The 20790-nt window shown below is 53.8% G+C and overlaps 1 long non-coding RNA gene across 1 annotated transcript; it reads right to left on the reverse strand.

Moving 5' to 3' along the window:
* Positions 1–6736: 6736 nt before the first annotated feature.
* LOC127487269 (uncharacterized) lies at positions 6737–9903 on the reverse strand. The gene is made up of 2 exons (XR_011386889.1): positions 9785–9903; positions 6737–7324 (listed from the first exon to the last, which is right to left on the reverse strand). It is a non-coding gene; the product is annotated as an uncharacterized lncRNA (long non-coding RNA).
* Between the last annotated feature and the right edge of the window lie 10887 nt (positions 9904–20790).

Below are 20790 nucleotides of genomic sequence, written 5' to 3' on the forward strand. Positions count from 1 at the left end.
TGTGTAACTCTGACTCTGAAATAAATAAATAAATCTTAAAAACAGATGCATTTACTAAATAAATGATCAGAAACATCCTCAAAGATGTATTCATCAGTGCAGAGAACACGAACGCTTGCAAAAGTGAGACAAAACAGATAAGCAGCGATATAGAGCAGACTAATTAGACATATACTACATCCAAATACAGGAACGCCGAGCAGCCATTTCTAAATGACGTCTTGAGGGATGTTCAAGGGTGTGAATGAGGGGACGGCCTTGTGGAGCGACGGGTTAAGCCGCTGCTTGCCGTGCTGGCACCCCAAGTCAGACGGAGCACTGGTTTGAGCCCCAGCTTCTCCGCTTGCCATTCAGCCCCCTTCTGATGTGCCTGGGAGGGCAGTGGAGGATGGCCCAAGTGCCTGGGATTTGGAACGCTTTGCACCAAGTTACACACACTGGGTTCACCTGGAGAAACTGAAAACACACCCACAGCTAAGCCCCTCCCCTAGAAGCAGCAAATTTGAAGATTTCTTTAGAGTTACGGAGAGAGAGGGAGAGACAGGAAGACAGGGAGATCTTCCATCCCAGATGGCTGCAACGGCCAGGGCTGGATCAGGCCAAAGCCAGGAGCCCAGAGCTCCATCCAGGTTCCCCACGTGGGTGGCAAGGTCCCCAGCACTTGGGCCATCGTCCACTTTCCCAGGCACATTAGCAGGAAACTGGATCCAAAGTGGAGCACCCGTGACTCCAATCAGCACCCATATGGGATTCTGGCATCGTAGGTGGCGGCTTCACCTGCCATGCCCCAACACCAGCCCCAAGATTGACTTTTACTTGGCATGGGAACTAGAAGATTCCACAGGCCAGGCACCAGGAAGACTCCCACGAGAATCCACAGCCAGCACCCCAGAGCTGGCCAAGCAGCTTGGGGCTCGCAGGGCCCTGGACCCAGGGTGCCACTCTGCTCCCCGCCCCACCCACCGCAGCGCCGTGCATGGGAAAGTGCTGGAGGACAAACTTGACACAGCGCAGGCCCTCCCGGGGGCCAGGCTGGGGAGAGGCTGCTTCTCCAGCACCAGCACTTGACAGATTAAAAGCTGAAGGCGGACACTGTTTACATCCAGCCCGCTGCTCTCCTTCTGCCGCTCGGGTCTGCCGGCAGGGCACTGTCGCCTCTCAGAGGTCTCCGGGAGGCCACACCAGCACGGGTTATACTAAACAGAAGCCCGCCCGCACCCAGCAGCAGCTCCCCCGGGCCGGGCTGCTCCCTTTCATTCAGCTAAACTGTTTCTAAACAGTGTCATTAGAACCAGAGTCCATTTATCTGCAGCCTGGGGATCGTCCCAAGATGTAAACCGTCTCCAGCTGAGCCCTGCGCCTCCAGGAGAGCTGCTTCCTGTTACAGAGGCTTCCAGCTCCGGCCTGCGGGGACCGAGAAGGAGCCACAGCGGGAACAGGAAGGGGTGAGGAGGCCACCGCTAGGTCACCCGGGTCCTTCCCCGTGCCTGCAACACCGGAAGATGGAAATGCAGGCTCTCGGGCTCCACCCCAGGCCTGCTGACTCAGCATCTGCACTCACAGACCCAATCCACCTGCACGCACGTTGAAAAGCACGGTGTCACACTCCGAGTGCAAATTGGAACCCCCAGAAGACTTTTTTTCTTCCCAAAGTTACAAATGTTTCCACCCCACCCAAACAGATTCTGGCTTCGTTGGTGAGATGTGGCCTGAACAGAAGATGTTTAAATTTTAGTGTAGGGATCAGGGCTGTGGTGTAGCAGATAAAGGTGCACTTGTGGTGCCAGCATCTCATATGGTGCTGGTTCGAGTCCCGGCTGCTCCACTTCTGATCCAGCTCCCTGCTGTGGCCTGGGAAAGCAGTGGAAGATGGCCCGAGTCCTTGAGCCCCTGCACCCACATGGGAGATCCAGAAGAAGCTCCTGGCTTCGGATCAGCTCAGCTCCGGATGATGTGGCCATCTAGGGAATGAACTAAAGACACCCTTCTCCCTCTCCCTCTCCCTCTCCCTCTCCCTCTCCCTCTCCCTCTCCCTCTCCCTCTCCCTCTCCCTCTCCCTCTCCCTCTCCCTCTCCCTCTCCCTCTCCCTCTCCCTCTCCCTCTCCCTCTCCCTCTCCCTCTCCCTCTCCCTCTCCCTCTCCCTCTCCCTCTCCTCCTCCCTCTCCTCCTCCCCTTCACTCCCCAAGGCAGGCCACAGACACTAGGATGTCTCTTCCCCCAGGCAGCGTCTCCGTCTTTGTCGGACCTGCCTGGCCTGAGACTCCTGCTCTGACAGTAACACCCATTTCCAAAGGGACCGGCCGCACATCCCTGGAGGAGTGAATGCTGCAGAGACCAAAAAGAATTGGAACAGGAGGCCCTGCTGGGTCTCCCCATTCCTCGTGTTAGCAGTCGTGCCTGTGCAGTGAAGTCTCCACAGAAAACCCGCAAGGACTAGGGTTTGCAGGGATCCTGGAAGCTGGCCGTCCAGAGAGGACGTGGAAGCTCTGTGCCCTCACCCCGGCTCTGCATCGCATCGCTCCTTAGAGCCCTTAGAACAAAGCAGGCTCTCTGGGCCGTGGCAGCAAATTAACTGAAGTGTGCGCACGCATGCACGTGTGCACACACACACACACACACACACCCCTGATGTCATGACAGCACAGTAAGAGAAACCAAGTCTGGGGCAGGTGTTCCTACCCACGAGACCCCGATGAACCTGCCACCCCCACAGGAACCAACCTGAGCACTCCAAAAATACTGCACCTGCCTCCATCCCTGAGCCCACGGCTCCCCAGACGCTGCCCCGCCCCACCAGCCCTCTGCCTACTCGGCCCCACCCACTGTGGGCCCCTGCACAGGCTGATACTCCCACCTTCCAACCACAGCTCTGTGGAGGATGAGCGTGTCCACTCAGGGATCTGTGCTTTCCGCAGGATCCCCCTCATCCGAGCCCAGCCCTGCTTAGGAAGCATTTCCTGGCCGCCCCGGACGGCAGAGACCAGTTTCCTCCTCCTACCGCGCTCTCTCCCTCCATGTTCCTCTTGCATCTCCCCCGACCCCACCCCGCAGCGGTCAGTCTCCTCTGAATCTCCAAGCCTTCTGGGAAAGGAATGGGGCTGGAGAAAAGCCGACCCCTACTCTGCACCTCCTTCCCCTTCTGTTTTCTGCCTCTCTATCTCTGTAAGACCACAGAGGCTTGGGGCTAGCACTGTGGTGCAATGGGTTAAAGCCCTGGCCTGAAGCGCCGGCATCCCATATGGGTGCCAGTTTGAGACCTGGCTGCTCCACTTCTGATCCAGCTCTCTGCTATGGCCTGGGAAAGCAGTAGAAGATGGCCCAAGCCATTGGGCCCCTGTACCTACATGGGAGACCCAGAAGAAGCACCTGGCCCCTGGCTTCATTCAGATTGGCGTAACTCCAGCCATTGTGGCCATTGAGGAGTGAACCAATGGACAGAAGACCTTTCTCTCTGTCTCACTCTCACTGTCTGTAACTCTACCTCTCAAATAAATAAATAAATAAATCTTAAAAGGGGGGGGCGCTGTGGCATAGCGGGTAAAGCCGCCGCCTGCAGTACTGGCATCCCATATGGGTGCCGGTTCAAGACCCAGCTGCTCCACTTCCGACCCTGCTCTCTGCTATGGCCTGGGAAAGCAGTAGAAGATGGCCCAAGTGCTTGAGCCCCTGCACCTGTGTAGGAGACCTGGAAGAAGCTCCTGGATCCTGGCTTCAGATCGGGACAGCTCCGGCCGTTTCAGCCAACTGGGGAGTGAACCAGTGGATGGAAGACCTCTCTCTGCCTCTCCTCTGTGTGTGTAACTCTTACTTTCAAGTAAGATAAATGAATATTAAAATAAAAAAAAAAGACTCTCCTGCAGGTGAGTTGAGACCTGAGGCTCCACCATGGCCAGCTCTGTGTCTCTGGACCAGACAGAGGACAGCTGCATCCTGCAATGGACTGGGTGTACCAGGAAAAAGATGGCCAGGCAGTCAGACCAAAGCACACCTTGCTGGGTGTAGCAACATGACCACATTTTTTTTAAAGATTTTATTTACTTATTTGAAAAACAGAGTTATGGAGAGAGACAGAGAGGAGGGAGAGAGATTCTATCTGCTCATTCACTCCCCAATGGTCACAATGGCCAGGGTTGAGCCAGGAGCCTGGTACTCCATCTGGGTCTCCCATCTAGTTGGTGGGGGCCCAAGCCCTTGGACCATCTTCCACTGCTTTCCCAGGTGCATCAGCAGAGAGCTGGATCGGAAACGGAGCAACCTAGGCCCGAACCGGTACTTGGATACGGGATGTTGGCATCACAAGTGGGTGCTCATCCCACTGTGCCACAATCACGGCTCCAGGAGTATGACTGGATTTGGACAGGAAAGGAAAGGATGGCCCTGGAAATCTAGAATATTCGGGACTTTGGAGTGACCTGGGCAAGGAGCCATTTGTGAGCTAAACCATAAAAGTACAGAAAATGGGATGAAGGCAGCCAGTTTAATTCTGCATTTCTTGTCATTCCACAGCATGTGTCTAATCAAAGGGGGCAGAAGGCCTTCCATGCCAGCACTGATCAAGATGGCAGTTAAGATTTGTGTCTCGGAGCCTTTGCTATGGCGTAGCGGGTAAAGCTACCACCTGCAGTGCTGGCCTCCCATCTGGGCACCAGTTTGAGACCCGGCTGCTCCTCTTCCAATCCAGCTCTCTACTATGGCCTGGGAAAGCAGAAGAAGATGGCCCAACTCCTTGGGCCCCTGCACCTGCGTAGGAGACCCGGAAGAAGCTCCTAGCTGCCGGCTTCATATTGGCACAGCTTTGGCTGTTGCAGCCAATTGGGGAGTGAACCAGTGGATGGAAGACCTCCCTCCCTCTCTATCTCTCTGTCTCTCTCTCTCTCTCTCTCTCTCTATATATATATATACACATATACATATATATATACATATCTGCCTCTCTTTCTCCCTGTGTAACTCCGACTTTCATGGGTACTTCTTGGTTTAGATTAAAACCGAGGTGATTAGGAAACAGAAATGCTGCTTTCAACTCCAGCATTAATGAAACAAGAAATGGTCCAGGATGTCTTTCGAGTTATTCATGCGGGCAAGTTTCTCAGAAATGCTATTTCTGAGCCCCAGGGCTTAAAACATTGTGTTCAAATTTATTGTCACCGAATCCCATAATTCTCAAAGAATAACTATTGCCTCTTTTTCCAACAATTTCACGAGCTTTGATGTTAGAAAGGAAATCACTAAAAATAGACACACAGAGGGACTCAGCGGCTGCAGTAACAACTGCCCGGAAGGGTCATTGAACAAAATCACCTTTGACCTTGCTTGTGTCCTGTGAAGGCAGGACACTGGAGGTCAAAGGTTAATTGGTCTGCAAATGATAATATGCTTATCAGCGAAATAAGCAGAGAAATAAAGCGTGAGTAAACCCAGTATGTTCTCACTGCCTCAGGAAGAGTTTTGTTTTGTTCTATTTTTTTTTTCCTTTTGGTGGGATAAAGGAACCGGTGCCAATACAAACTTCTGTTTCTTGTCCTCTCAGCCGCCCGGGTCACCGTGTTATCTCGGCCCCTGGGACAAGCTTTGAGAGGCTTTGGATCCTCTTCACACAAAGTTCATTAACTGCGTTTCCAGATATTTCCCCCATGCCCTCCTGCCACCCGCCCCCGCCCTGTGTGAAACAAAAGGGTTGTGTAAGTTCAGGCGGGGCTCGGTCCCCGGGAGGCAGCCTTCCACTACAAGTCTGCAAAAGTGGCTTCTCACGGCACACTCACGGGCACCGGCTGTGGGACATGAGGCGGTCCGTGGGGTTAGGGGTCTGTGGGCCCCGCAGACAGAGCTGGGATGTCCCCGCACATGCGGGTTTCAAACTGTGGCTGGGAAGCTTCTATCCAGGCCGGCCGGCCGGCGTCCCCCACTACAGCCTCCTGTTCGGTATGTGTGAGCCTGTGGTTTTAACCACAGCTTCAACTAAGTTGCAATCTTCCACCCAGAGCCAGCAGAGGAAGGGGCTGAGCCCCTAAGGGAGTCCGGGCTGCCTCCAAGAGACCCCCAGCTGTCTCCATGGGCCCCAAGCCAATCAACACAGCGTAGGTAAAACCCCTGTCCAACGGGGCACCCCCATAGAATGACCCCGATGAAAAGACAGCAATGCCTTAAAAACCCTGGTCTCCTCTCCAACCAGACTCTTTTCTGTCACTTTGCAAGCTGAAATAAAGTTTTTGCCTTTTTTTTTTTTTTTTTTTTTGCAAAGTGTTTCCCGGCTTCTTATTTCCATACTAAGCTGAGGCAAATCCACGAAACTTGCCCCTCCGTGGCCAGTAACAGGACCCAAATCCTCCGGGATTTCCATTTGTGCTTCTGGAAGGCAGCGGGGGGCTCACGGATGTCTTCAATCCCAGCAATGCACCTGTGAAAGCTTTGCATTAAAGAACAAGGACAGGAGATCTTGGGGAGGGGGGGCATGTGGGCAGGAGGAGGAGGAAGAGGGGAACAGCTCCTTGCAGAGAGAGTGCTGGACCCCACAAACCCACATCACAGTAGGGGCAGCCTCAGCTGAGGGCAGCAGACCTGGGACTGGAAGTGGGGGCTGCAGAGCCCCAGGACCCTGCGGAGTCTCCCTCTCGCCCCTGGCCTCCATCTCTCCATCTGTGAAGGGAAGGGGCAAGGTCAGACGGCTTCTGTCTACTCTGGGATCGCTGCAGTGAGGCAGCTGCATGTTATGCATCGATAAGGACGCATTTCAAAGCAGATCCATATGTTTTTAATTAAATTCCGTTTGCAACGTCTTTATAAATGCTCAGGTCTAGGAGATAAGACATTAGGAGATAGTGGAAACACATATATTAAAGCCACATGGCGCCAGGAAAAGGCCAGGCCTAATTAAATAGAATTAACCCAGCAGCTGGTGAGGACCAGGGACCTAGAGTCGGAAAGATCTGAAGAGGGAGGTCCAGTTCGGTCATCATCAGAAAAGTGGGAGAGATTTCAGTGGAAATCGGCTGGAAGCAGGAATGCCACCCTAGAAACTGACATTCCAAGTGGGAAAAGCCAGGGAGATACATAGTTCAGGAGCTGGAGCCCACTCCTTCCCCGCCCTTGTAATCCCATCACCCCAGCTGTCAATCAGATGACTCTTCCCCAAGATGCACCTCCCTAACCTGGGACCTGGGGGCAGTACTGTGTAACCACGCCTCTTTTTGAAGTTCATAAGAAGCTTGGGAGGGCCGATGCTGTGGCATAGCAGGTAAAGACACAGCCTGCAGTGCCGGCATCCCATATGGGCTCCGGTTCGAGTCCCGGCTGCTCCTCTTCCCGTCCAGCTCTCTGCTGTGGCCTGGGAAAAAGATTTATTTATTGGAAGGTCAGTTATAAAAAAAGAGAGAGAGATTCCTTAATCTGCTGTTTCACTCCCCAAATGGCTGCAAAGGCCAGGGCTGGGCCAAACCAAATCCTGGAGCCAGGAGCTTCATCATGGTCTCCCACGTGGGTGCAGGAACCCAAGCACTTGGACCATTCCGCTGCTTTCCCAGGCACATTAGCAGGGAGCTGGATTGGATGTGGAGTGGCCAGGGCTCAGCTGGTGCCCATATAATATCCCAGCGCTGTTGGCAGCAGCTTTACCTGCTATGCCACAATGCCAGCCCATGTGGTTTTTTTTTTTAATCAACTGTGCATTTTAGAGCAGCTCAGTTATAGCAAAATCAAGCAGAAAGTACACAATTGCCACGGATCCCCTGTCTGCACGGACACAGCATGAGCACCCCAAGTCTGCAGTGTACACATCCGGGCTCAGGCCTGGGGCTTGACACAGGTGTACACCATGTGGCTGCATCACAGTGTCAGACGGCAACACAGCCCTAAAAATCCACTGTGCCCTGTTTCCGCCAGCCCACCCCCAGTCTCTGGAAACCACTGGTGTTTTTTCGTGTCCGAACTTCCATCTTTCCAGATTGGTTTCTTTTCCACTTTTACCCACATGCATTTCAGTGTCCCTCATTTCATCGCGTGGCTGAGAGCTTGTTTTTTTATCTCAGCACCAAATAATAATCCATGGACCTCAGGACGGCACCGCAGATCACTAGGCTAATCCTCCACCTGCGGCACCGGCACCCTGGGTTCTAGTCCCGGTCGGAGCGCCGGATTCTGTCCCGGTTGCCCCTCTTCCAGTCCAGCTCTCTGCTGTGGCCAGGGAGTGCAGTGGAGGATGGCCCAAGTGCTTGGGCCCTGCACCCCATGGGAGGCCAGGAGGAAGCACCTGGATCCTGGCTTCAGATCAAAGCAGCGCGCCAGCCATAGCGGTCATTTGGGGGGTGAACCAATGGAAGGAAGACCTCTCTCTCTCTCTCTCTCTCTCTCATTGTCTAACTCTGCCTGTCAAAAAATAATAATAATAATCCATGGACCTCAACACACCACAGTAGTTTGCCCATTTACCCCCTGAAGGACACCTCGGGTGGTTTCCACATGCTGGCGATTTTGAGCAAAGCTGTTATGCATGCCTGCAAGGCAGGGCTTTGTGTGACCATACATCTTCAACAGATTGGGGCACACGCCAAGGAGTGTGGCGGCTGCACCATATGGTCGGGTGTCCTTGGTGCTCAGGAGCCCGCCGGGCTGGCTTCCGAAGCGGCTGTGCCGTCTTCGCATTCCCACCAGCACGGAGTGCGAGCTCAGTCCCTGTGGCTGCTGGTGCTGGGGGTTCCGGCTGTTCAGATCCGGGGCTGTGATTGTTCCCGTGTGGTTTATTTCGCCGCCCCCTGATGAGGCGCCGCACACCGGGCAGGTGCTTGCTCGTCACCCGTTTCTCTTTTCCCACTTTGCAGTGAGGTGGCTCCTTCCCTGACACTGAATCTGGAGCACTCCTTGTATGCTTTGCACACCAGTCCTTTATCAGATTGTGCCTTGTCTGCAAACATTTTCCCTCCCAGGCTGGGGCTTCTCTTCTCTCGTTCTCTCCACCGTGTTTTCACAATAGTCCACATCTGGTTAGAATGAGCAAGGTCCACCTTAAAGGGGAAAAGTCACCAAGCACGACCCCTGAAGATGGATGAGAGGGCCAGCAGGGGGTGGGGGGAGCAGAGGAGGGCGGGGCACCTGACTGCCCAGGAAATCTCAGACTGCACAGCACCCAAGCCGCCTGTCCTCCTGCCGTTCTTTCCACAGTTCCCCTTGCATCGGAGGGAGAGCCCTGCCTGCGGCCACCCTTCAGTGCCACTTCTTCCAGGAAGCCCTCTGCGAATGCTAATCTGGCACTTTGGCTTTGTGGGCCCTTGCCCCCGGGGAGCTATGCAGAGCCTGCGCTGTGTTCTGCCGGCCGCCGGGCCCCTCCGCCTCGTTTCCAGCTGAACCCCAGAGTCCAGCATGAGATCTGGCCCGGGGGACCAGCGGTCAAACAACCATTCCCGGAGATGCGTGGGCGTGCGTTGGCTCAAAGCGCCACCAGGGACGGAAATCGACCGGTTCTGGAGGTTAGCGGTCTGGAATTCAGCGTGGGCACCGCCAGGCTCCCTCAGTAGGCTCTAGGGAAGGGTGTGCTCCAGGATCCTCTCCCTGGCCCGTAGCAGCACAGCTAGCATCTCCGTATACCTTACGGGACGAGGGCTCGGGTCCAATGGCCTCGAATTAACGAGATCACCTTTGTGAAGAGCCCCGGTCCCTGGGACTTTGGACTCCACCACATCACTTGTGGGGGCGGGATGGGGAAGCCCCTTTGACCCAGACCGCTCATCCACAAGGCTTTGCAACTTGTCCTGTAGGCAGACAGGCCCTTCCACCAGAGGGCCACACGATCCACCTTGGGTTTTGAAGACGTCATTCTCTGAGCGGCCTTTCAAATCCACGGTCTGTTAGAAGGAAGGAGCCCACAGATCCTTTCTGAAACCTTGAAAGGTAGAGAGAAACACACAAAGCAAGGTGGAGGGAGGAAGCCCAGGGGCTCCCCACGCCTGAGCAGCAGCCCCAGTGGCAATGGAGAGAGAGAGAGAGAGAGAGAGAGAGAGAGAGAGAGAGAGTTCCAGGCGTGTCCTGGAGGCGGCACAGGTGCAGCGGCTGGCAGGGGCCAGTTAGAGGCAGTGCCAGGCACTGTTAGGGGAGCAGCAAAAGAAGAGGAGGATGAGGTCAGATCGGGGCTGGCAGGGCCTGAGATCTCCACCACCACCACCCCCGGGGCCGGGGGGGCGGGGAAGGGCGGGGCTGTGGCCCTGAACCTCCAGCCTACAAATGAAAAACCAGGAGAGGGAGCAATGCCCTCGTTCAGCACCAGAGATAAAAGCGTGTGGATTGCTACACAGCAAAGAGACCCTTGTATTCCTTCAAAGATTGATTGATTGATTGATTGATTGATTTGAAAGCCAGAGTGACAGAGAGATGTGGAGAGGGAGAGAGAGAGAATCTTGCATCTACTGGTTCACTCCCCCAAATGGCTACAATAGCCAAGTTGGGACCTGGCCAAAGCCAGGAGCTAGGAACTCCATCCTGGTCTCCCACATGGGTAGCAGGGGTCCAAGGACCTCAGCCATGACTGCTGCTTTATAAACTTTAACTCTGAAATAATCACATAGTGCTGGGTGTTTGCTGTAATGGTTAGGGCTCTGCTTGGGATATCTACCTCCTATATCAGAGTGCCTGGATTCAGGTTTCAGCTCTGCTTCCGATTCCACCTCCCTGCTCACACAGACCCTGGGAGACAGCAGGTGGTCTGGCCAGTATTTGGGAAATAAACAGGGGATAGGAAATCTCTGTGTGTCTGTTTCTTCTTCTCTCTACTGCTCAAATAAACACAAATACATTTTTAATTTTGTTTTAAACCACATCAAAAGTTGCTTTTTTTAAGATTTATTTATTTGAAAGTCAGAGTTACACAGAGAGAGGAGAGGCAAAGAGAGAGAGAGAGAGAGGTCTTCCATCCGCTGGTTCACTCCCCAGTTGGCTACAACGGCCAAAGCTGCACCAATCCGAAGCCAGGAGCCAGGAGCTTCTTCGGGTCTCCCATGTGGATGCAAGGGCCCAAGCACTTGGGCCATCTTCTGCTGCTTTCCCAGGCCATAGCAGAGAGCTGGATCGGAAGTGGAGCAGCCAGGACTCCAACCGGCGCCCATATGGGAAGCCAGCACTTCAGGCCAGGACGTTAACCTGCTGCGCTACAGCACTGGCCCCCAAAAGTTGCTTTTAAAAAGCCTTATAGGAGCCCGTGTTGTGGCATAGCCAGTTAAGCTACCACCTGCAGTGCCAGCATCCCATATGGGCACCAGTTTGAGTCCCGGCTGCTCCACTTATGACCTGGCTCTCTGCTATGGAAAAGCAGTGGAAGATGGCCCAAGTGCTTGGGCCCTTGCACCCATGTGGGAGACCTGGATGGAGTTCCTGGTTCCTGCCTTCGCCTGGCCCAGCTCTGGCTGTTGCAGCCATTTGCGGGGAGCAATCCAGCGGATGGAAGACCTCTGTCTCTCTCTGGCTCTCTGCAACTCTGCCTTTCAAACAAATAAATAACTCTTTAAAAAAATTGTGTTTTGGGGGCTGGCACTGTGGCACAGTGGGCTGAGCCTCTGCCTGGCCATTTGGGGAGTGAACAAGCAAATGGAGGACCTTTCCTCTGTGTCTCCCTCTCACTGTCTGTAATTCTACCTCTCAAATAAATACATAAAATCTTTAAGAAAAAAGTGCTAGGTGGATTGAATAAAAAGAGAAGGCCGCATGGGGCTGGGCTTCTCCCCATGCTCAGAGGTGTGGGATGAAAGCCTGTTGTCCATGTGGCCAGGACTCACCCTGCAGGACGCACGGCCTCCCAGGGAACACCTGCTTCCTACAGCCTCCTCACGCCGGGCATCCTGAGCACGTGGTCCGACAGTCCTCTCCCACTGCCCGCTCCCCACCAAGGCCTCCGATGACTTTTGGCAGGCTCTGGCCCTCGGGGAAACCCCGCCCCTGCTGGGAACTCCCTGGGCCCCCCTCTGCACCCCAACTCTTGCCTTCCCACTTCTGCACAGGAAGACACCCCCTATGTGTATAAAGGCCTGGATATAAACCCACCTTGGGTCTGTGTGGACAGTGGCTTCCTGATCATAGATCAAGGCAGCAAATCTGACAGTGGAAATGTGTTTTGGGGTAGGAAGGCCTTGGCCCATGTCTTCAGTTACATGGTGATCTTTCCTAGAAATTTTTTTTAATTAATTTATTCAAGAAAGCGGAGTTACAGAGAAAGGGAAAGACAAAAGAAAGGGCTTCCATCTGCTGGTTCACTCCCCAACTGGCCAGAACAGCCAGAGCTGCGCTGATCCGAAGCCAGGAGCCAGGAGCTTCTTCTGGGTCTCCCATCTGGGTGTAGGGGCCCAAGCACTTGGGCCACCTTCTACTGCTATCCCAGGCCATAGCAGAGAGCTGGATCGGAAGAGGAGTAGCCAGGACTCGAACCAGCACCCATATGGGATACTGGTGCCACAGGTGGAGGCTTAGCCCACTACGCCACAGTGCTGGGCCCCCAACAGCATTTCTGAGCCCATGGTTTTGAAAGGTGAGGAGCTTCTACACACTCTATACAGGGTTCTGTGTCTACAGCCTCAACTGCCCGCTGCTCAAAAAAAAAAAAAAAAACAAAACCCAGCACCCTCCGCCACGCCAGCATCCCTGTGCCGTTCCTGGCGGGGGGGGGGGGGGACCTTCACTCCATCATTCTTCATCTGGATTCTTGTCTGGCCCTGAGCGGCCAGCTCCCCTCGCTGTAAATGCGTCTCCAGCAGCGGATGACAAGAGGTTGGTGACTTCACTGCCCCAGGAGCCAGGCTCAGGAGGAAGTCTGCAAGTCGGAAGTGGACAAACAGCCTCATTCCCCGCTGTGCCGTCGCCCTGGGATGCACAGGGTGGACAGAGCTGCTCGGGAAAGAAGCCTCTGTGTTGGCAGGAGTTTGCCCTTGAGAAGACCAGCTGTGGCTCGGCTCGGAGTGGCCCTGGAAGGCTGTGCTGGGGGAGCCGGGAAGTTTCCCTGCCTAGCAGTACAGAGTTCAAGCTGTGCGCTCTCAGAACTGGGTGCTCCCCGGGCCCTTCCAACTGGAGGGAGCTACACTTTTGGCTTTTTTATTTTTAGGGAAATCATAACTACTCGTTTATGTGAGAGGCAGAGAGTGAATCCTTTGGTTACTCCCCAACTGCCTACACTGACTAGAGGGCTGAAGCCGGGATCCAAGAATTCAATTCAGAACGTCCCACGTGGGTGGCAGAAACCCAGTCGCTTGAGCCATCACCATTGCCTTCCAGGAAGCTGGAATCAGAGAGGGAGCGGAGACTCGAACCCAGGCACCCTGATATAGGCTGTGAGCATCTGAACTGACGCTCAACTTCTAGGACAAAGGCTGGCCCCAGGGGCCATGTTCTAAAGGAAATGCTTTCTTCTTCCCCTTTTTTCTCTTTGGCCAACACTGACATCCAATGAGGCCCCTCAAGAGATTCAGAGGCCAAGTCTTCCATTCCAGGGGTAAGGTGCTATGTTCCCACCCATGCCTCTCCCTTCTCCCAGCCACAATGGACTACATACTTTGTGAGGCCCGGTTGCAAAATTGAAAAAATGCAGACCTCCGCGTTCGGAAATTATTGGGAATTCCAAAATGACAATAGCAGAACAGTGAGCCACGCAGAGGGGCCTTCCAAGCAAAGAGCCTCTGTGAGTGTACAGGTCAGGTGCCCACGATGCCAGCCCTGCTCCCAGCTCCGTGATTCTGCACCACGCTGATGAACAGAGAGTCGGCAATCTCCAAACGTTCTGCCTGCTCCAAGCCTCTGTAGATAAGAGAGGTCTTCAGTGTGAGCCTAAATGATTTGGGCAAAGGACCCTTCCTACTGAATTCATTCCCGCCGCTCTTCTCCCTCACAATGAAAGGCAGACACAGGGGCCGGTGCTGTGGCGTAGTGGGTAAAGCCACTGCCTACAGTGCCAGCATCCCATATGGGTACTGGTTCGAGTCCCGGCTGCTCCACTTCCGATCCAGCTCTCTGCTATGGCCTGAGAAGGCAGTAGAAGATGGCCCAAGTCCTTGGGCCCCTGCACCCATGTGGGAGGCCCAGAAGAGACTCCTGGATCCTGGCTCCTGGCTTCGGATCGGCGCAACCCTGGCCGTTGAGGCTATCTGGGGAGTGAACCAGTGGATGAAAGACCTCTCTCTTTCTCTCTGCCTCTCCTTCTCTCTCTGTGTAACTCTGACTTTCAAATAAATAATCAGGTATTGCTGGCGCCGCGGCTCAATAGGCTAATCCTCCACCTAGCGGCACACCGGGTTCTAGTCCCGGTCGGGGCACTGGATTCTGTCCCAGTTGCCCCTCTTCCAGGCCAGCTCTCTGCTGTGGCCTGGGAGTGCAGTGGAGGATGGCCCAAGTGCTTGGGCCCTGTACCCCATGGGAGACCAGGGGAAGCACCTGGCTCCTGCCATCGGATCAGCATGGTGCGCCAGCCGTAGCAGCCATTGGGGGGGTGAACCAACGGAAAAGGAAGACCTTTCTCTCTGTCTCTCTCTCTCACTATCCACTCTGCCTGTCAAAAAATAAAATTAAATAAATAAATAATCAGGCACAGGCAGTGCTTCCGAGGGGAAAAATGTTCAGTCTGAAGCTGGGACACATGTTCTGGATAAGAGGATTTAGACAGGGAGGAACAGACGCTTTCAACCCAGGTATGCTAACAACGTCATCTCAAAATGCGATGAAGACAAATGAGCTTCAGAGCCGGAAGCTGCCTCAAAAGTACCAAGGCACACAGGAAAGCAAAGTGACAGTGAGCCTTGGCATTCTGCCCATTGTACAAGTGCATCCTAGAGGAACCGGCACTGTGGTGTAGCGGGTAAAGCCACCACCTGCAGTACCGGCATCCCATATGGGTGCTGGTTCAAGTCCCAGCTGCTCCACTTCCCATCCAGCTCTCTGCTATGGCCTGGGAAAGCAGTAGAATATGGCCCAAGTTCTTGAAGCCCTGCACCCACATGGGAGACCCAGAAGAAGCTCCTGGCTCCTGGCTTCGGATCGGCACAGCCCTGGCCCTTGTATCTATCTGGGGAGAGAACCAGCAGATGGAAGACCTCTCTCAGCCTCTGCCTCTCTGTAACTCTGTCTTTCAAGCAAATAAATGAATCTAAAACACACACACACACACACACACACACACACACACAAGTGCACCCTGGAAAGCAGAAATGAAAGTGAGGAAAATGGATGTGGGTGCCTACTCAGGGCTGCAACGCAGCTTGGAAGGGACCAGCAAAAGGCCACAGTGGGTAACACAGGGTGGCTTTGGTCAGCAACGTGAGCAGAGCTGAGGAGGGCTGTCAAAGTCTTCCTAGTGTGAGGGTCTCTTTCAGTGCAATTCAAATCTTTACGGAGGGGCCCGGGAGGAAGTGGCAGAGCAGGAACGGGACAAAGCAGGGGACACCCAGGAGCCCAAAGGGAGAGATGGCCGGCAGTGTGGGAGCTGTGTGTAAACAGAGCTGAGGACGGTTATACGGGGTGAAAGCCCAACCTGAGCCGATGATACAGAGTGGGAAGCCTGCTGAAACAAGCTAGTGTGATTTTGTCCCGGTTGCCCCTCTTCCAGGCCAGCTCTCTGCTGTGGCCCGGGAAGGCAGTGGAGGATGGCCCAAGTGCTTGGGCCCTGCACCCCATGGGAGACCAGGAGAAGTACCTGGTTCCTGCCATCGGATCAGTGCAGTGCGCCAGCCACAGCATGCCAGCCGCGACGGCCATTGGAGGGTGAACCAACGGCAAAGGAAGACCTTTCTCTCTGTCTCTCTCTCTCACTGTCCACTCTGCCTGTCAAAAAAAAAAAAAAAGAAAAGAAAAAAAAGAAAGAAAGAAAAAAGAAAAAAAGAAACAAGCTAGTGTGTTCCCGTAGGGAGTTTAAAACAGACCCAACAATATCCAGCAGCAATTGATGCATTTATGGGAATGTCTCCCGCTGAAAATGAGAACGTTCCAGGGTCCTACACAAAGACTGAGGCTTCAGAGATGAGATGCTATCATAAGGGAGACAACAGAGGGATTCGTAGGAGAACCTAAGCTCTTCTCTCCTACACACCTCTCACCTGACCCCACCTCACCACACCCAAGCAGACACCAGACTCCTACTCCAGGTACAGTCATCGCCCTCTGGGCACAGGGACTGGAGTACTCTGCTACCTCCCCTCCTCCAAAGTTCATTCACCTGCTACGATTTCGCTCCTCCCACCAAGAAGGTGGGCGTCAGGGGGAGGTACATTCTCTATACTCCACTGAATAAGTGCTCGATAGATGTTTGGTGGATGAACTCATCAGCAAAGCATTTCTTTTTCTTTTTCTTTTTTTTTTTTTTTTTTTTGGACAGGCAGAATTAGACAGTGAGAGAGAGAGAGAGAGAGAGAGAGAGAGAGAAAGGTCTTCCTTCCGTTGGTTCACCCCACAAATGGCCGCTATGGCTGGCGTGCTGTCCCGATCCGAAGCCAGGAGCCAGGTACTTCTCCTGGTCTCCCATGCGGGTGCAGGACCCAAGCACTTGGTCCATCCTCCACTGCACTCCCTGGCCACAGCACAGAGCTGGGCTGGAAGAGGAGCAACCAGGACAGAATCTGGCGCCCCAAATGGGACTAGAACCCGGGGTGTCGGCGCCACAGGCGGAGGATTAGCCAAGCCTATAGATCAACATCTCGACGTCAGCTCCTTAAACTACTAAAGGGATTTTGAAAACTATATTGAGTGAGATGATAGTTGGGAGCAGGCGTAGACTCATGGATTATTGATCATGTCTGATTCAGATTACAGTCATGCATTACTTAATGTTGGGAAATGTTCTGGGATGTGCCTTGGAAGGTGACTCTGCCATTGCAGGAACACCCCATTTACTGGAACCTAGATGGGACAGGTCAATCATTCAGTGTGTGACCTCTTGACGCAACCAAGAGACTCCACGCACGAGATGCATAACATACAATAAACACAACACACACTGTCCGGGCTGCTGCCAGCACAGCACAGTGCAATGTTTTGAGCCAACTTTCCTCCACTGCCCCTTCCAGCCTGTTCCTGCACTTGCTCTTTTCCATCCCTTGATTAAAATCTCTAGCAGGTCCGATAGCTTTTCTGGTCCCTCCCGGCCAACCGCACAATTCCATTTCTGTGATTAAAATCAACCATCAACATTCCAACCTCAGTTAGCTCCAGCAGAGCCAGAGGCGTGGTTGACTTGGGCTCTCTTCCTTCCCCATGTTGTCAGCCATCATTTTTTTTTTATCCTTTCAGGGTCAAATCCAATGGGGAGGGGCCGGCGCTGTGGCATCACAGGTAAAGCCACCGCCTGCAGTGCCAGCATCCATATGGGCGCCGGTTCTAGTCCCGGCTTCTGATCCAGCTCTCTGCTATGGCCTGGGAAAGTAGTGGAAGATGGCCCAAGTCCTTGGGCCCCTGCACCCACGTGGGAGACCTGGGAGAAGCTCCTGGGTCCTGGCTTCGGATCAGCGCAGCTCTGGCCATTGTGGCCAATTGGGAGTGAACCAGAGGATGGAAGATTCTCTCTCTGCCTCTCCTTCTCTCTCTGTGTAACTCTGACTTTCAAATAAATAAAATAAATCTAAAAAAAAAAAAAAAAGGAGGCCATTTATGTGAACAGTTTGTGAAATACTTCCTAGGGACCCTGGAAATCCATCAATGAAATGGGGTAAGACAAGGAAATTGTCTACATAATCATCCAAGGGCATTAACATGCTATAGCTACAAGTTTCTTTGATCACTAAAACTGAATAGGGGGGAAAAAACTGAACACGGGTTAATGTTACAAAATTCCAAAGTGCACTCAAACGCATTGATGAGGCTAGAGTTGTCGTAAACCACTCACCACCATTAACCAAAAAAAAAAAAAAAAAAAAAAAAAAACCAGGAAGAAAAGATGCGAAAGAGGAGGAGCAGGGGGAGGAGGAGAAGGGAGCAGGAGAATGAAGAGAATGAAGGCTGCTGGGACTGGAATCTTTCGCCGATGCCACGCCTCTGACCCAGGCACATCTGTAGACATGCATTGCAAAGGGATCATCATTAATCAGGTGCAACAAGGCAGGAAAACAGCCACTGTGCCAACACACAGGCTGCCAGAAGCTTCCTCTGGGTCTCCCACGGACTCGGGCCATCTTCTACTGCTTTCCCAGGCCACAGTGGAGAGCTGGATCAGAAGTGGAGCAGCCGGGACTCCATATGGGATGCTGGCGCCCCAGGCCAGGCATTAACCTGCTGTGTCACAGCGTCGCCCCCCCCCCCTTTTTTTTTCCGGCTTTGTGATGCTGCAAAAGTGAGGCACATTCAGTAGAAACTGTGCTTCAGATTTTGAATTTTGACTTCCTTTGGAGCTTTGCATATGGGGTGCAATTCTCTCTCTCTCTCTCTGTCTCTCTCTCTCTCTCTCTCTCGATGCTGGGCCGCAGCGGTGAGCACAGCCCCCAGCCAGCACAGCTATCGCAAGCAGAGACAACCCAGGGTCTGCAGAGCGCCCTGTTGCAGAGTGCTCAGCGGGTTGGGTGGACTCAGTGCATCCTTGATTTACGATGTTTCTGACTTTCCGTGGGTTCACCAGGACACAGCCCCATCGGGAGCTGAGGAACACGCATGCTCCTAATCCAGTCACATAACCAGCTCTGCTTGGAGGAAAGCAATTCCACAATCACATATCTGTGTCACTTGGTATTGGACAGAATCCCAGCCCCCATCATCAGCCCCAAAATAAAGGTAGACAGAGGAGGCCGGCGCCGCAGCTCACTAGGCTAATTCTCCACCTGTGGTGCCGGCAACCCAGGTTCTAGTCCCGGTCGGGGCGCCGGTTGCTCCTCTTCCAGTCCAGCTCTCTGCTGTGGCCCGGGAAGGCACTGGAGGATGGCCCAGGTCCTTGGGCCCTGCACCCACATGGGAGACCAGGAGGAAGTACCTGGCTCCTGGCTTTGACAGCCATAGCGGCCATTTGTGGGGTGAACCAACGGAAGGAAGACCTTTCTCTCTCTTTCTCTCTCTCTCTCGCTGTCTAACTCTGCCAGTCAAAAAAAAAAAGGTAGACAGAGGAGAGAATCCACCAAGCTCAGATTTTACCTCCTTGGGTGAAATCCAGGGGTGGCTTCTGAGAGATGACAGGTGACAGGTGAGGAAAGAAACTTCATTCTCTTGATTCTTACTGGGAGCCAAGAACTCCTTGAACTTGAACTTACCCATTCAAAAAAAAAAAAAAAAAAAAAAAAAAAAGCTTCTCTTCTAACCCAGGTACTTTCTTCAGCCGGGTTGGGGGGTTGGGTCTTCGGTTCAATGAGCTTCTCCTGGGGGCTCTGAGTTCCAGGGAAGTCTGCACGTCACTCTGCCCTGTAGGGGGGGATGTGGACTCTTGTTCTGGGGCCCTCTAGAGCTTGGCCTGCAGGTCTCCGGGCACCACTGGCTTGTAGCAGGTGCTGCATTACCCTTCCCACCACGCAGAAACCTGCAAGCCCAGCCAAAGGCCTTCGCCTTGCACAGCCCCTCGTCCCAAGTCCCAGGCTTCTGCCAACTCACCAGATCTCTTGGTGCTCCCAAGAGAGCACCTGGTTCCTCCAGGCACAGATGCACCACCTTCGGCCACGTCAAATCTCATGTCCCGCTGGCGCCGCGGCTCACTAGGCTAATCCTCCACCTTGCGGCGCCGGCACACCGGGTTCTAGTCCCGGTCAGGGTGCTGGATTCTGTCCCAGTTGCCCCTCTTCCAGGCCAGCTCTCTGCTGTGGCCAGGGAGTGCAGTGGAGGATGGCCCAAGTGCTTGGGCCCTGCACCCCATGGGAGACCAGGAGAAGCACCTGGCTCCTGCCATCGGATCAGCGCGGTGCGGCGGCCATTGGAGGGTGAACTAACGGCAAAAGGAAGACCTTTCTCTCTGTCTCTCTCACTGTCCACTCTGCCTGTCAAAAAAAAAAAAAAATCTCATGTCCCCAGGATGACACCTGTGGCCAAAGAGGGACTTCTGTTCTGAACTGTGACAAGGAACAAGCACTTCTTCTCTGTCCCTCCCCCATCCAGATTTTCCCAGGAGATAGACATGGAGTGCACTTAGGGAGGGGGCTGGACAATGACACAACACTACCCACCGCCCGCGATTCCCACTGAACAAAAAGCAGGAGTGAATGACGCACTAGGCCGGAAGTGGGGGTGGGCTACAGAGGCGCACAGGAATCTCTGAGGAAGGTGAACTCACATCTTGGCTCTGATGGTCAGAACCCAGCCAATTGTCCACTTTCTCGGCAGCCGAGTGTCGTTTGCCGTTTAGACCTTATTAAAGCTGCTTTTAAGACACAGGGGGCCGACACTGTTGCAGCAGCGGGTTAAGCCACAACTTGCAACAACCAAGCGCCGGTCCCAGCCCCAGGCTGCTCCACTTCCCATCCAGCTCCCTGCTAACGCGCCTGGGAAAGCAGCAGAAGACTCCGGAGTGTTCAGGCCCCTGCACCCACGTGGGAGACTTGGATGGAGTTCCAGGCTCCTGGCTTCAGCCCGGCCCCGGCCCAGCTGTTGAAGCCATTTGTTAAATGAACCAGCTTTTGGAGTATCTCTGCCTCCCCATCTCTCTGTCACTGTGCCCAAACAAAACTAGTAAAACACAGTAAGTGGGACGTACACTTAGCCTGGTGGATGCAACCCTATGTCTCACGTGGACGTACCTGGGTTCAATCCCCGTCTTGACTTCCAACTAACTACAGGCAGCAGGTGATGACTCAAGTGCTGGGGCCCCTGCCACCCACGTGGGAGGCTGATACAGTTCCCAGCTACTGGCTTTGGCCCCATTTGAGCAGCAAACCAGCGGAT

Source organism: Oryctolagus cuniculus, chromosome 2 (assembly GCF_964237555.1).
Source record: "Oryctolagus cuniculus chromosome 2, mOryCun1.1, whole genome shotgun sequence".
NCBI classification, from domain to species: Eukaryota; Metazoa; Chordata; class Mammalia; order Lagomorpha; family Leporidae; genus Oryctolagus; species Oryctolagus cuniculus.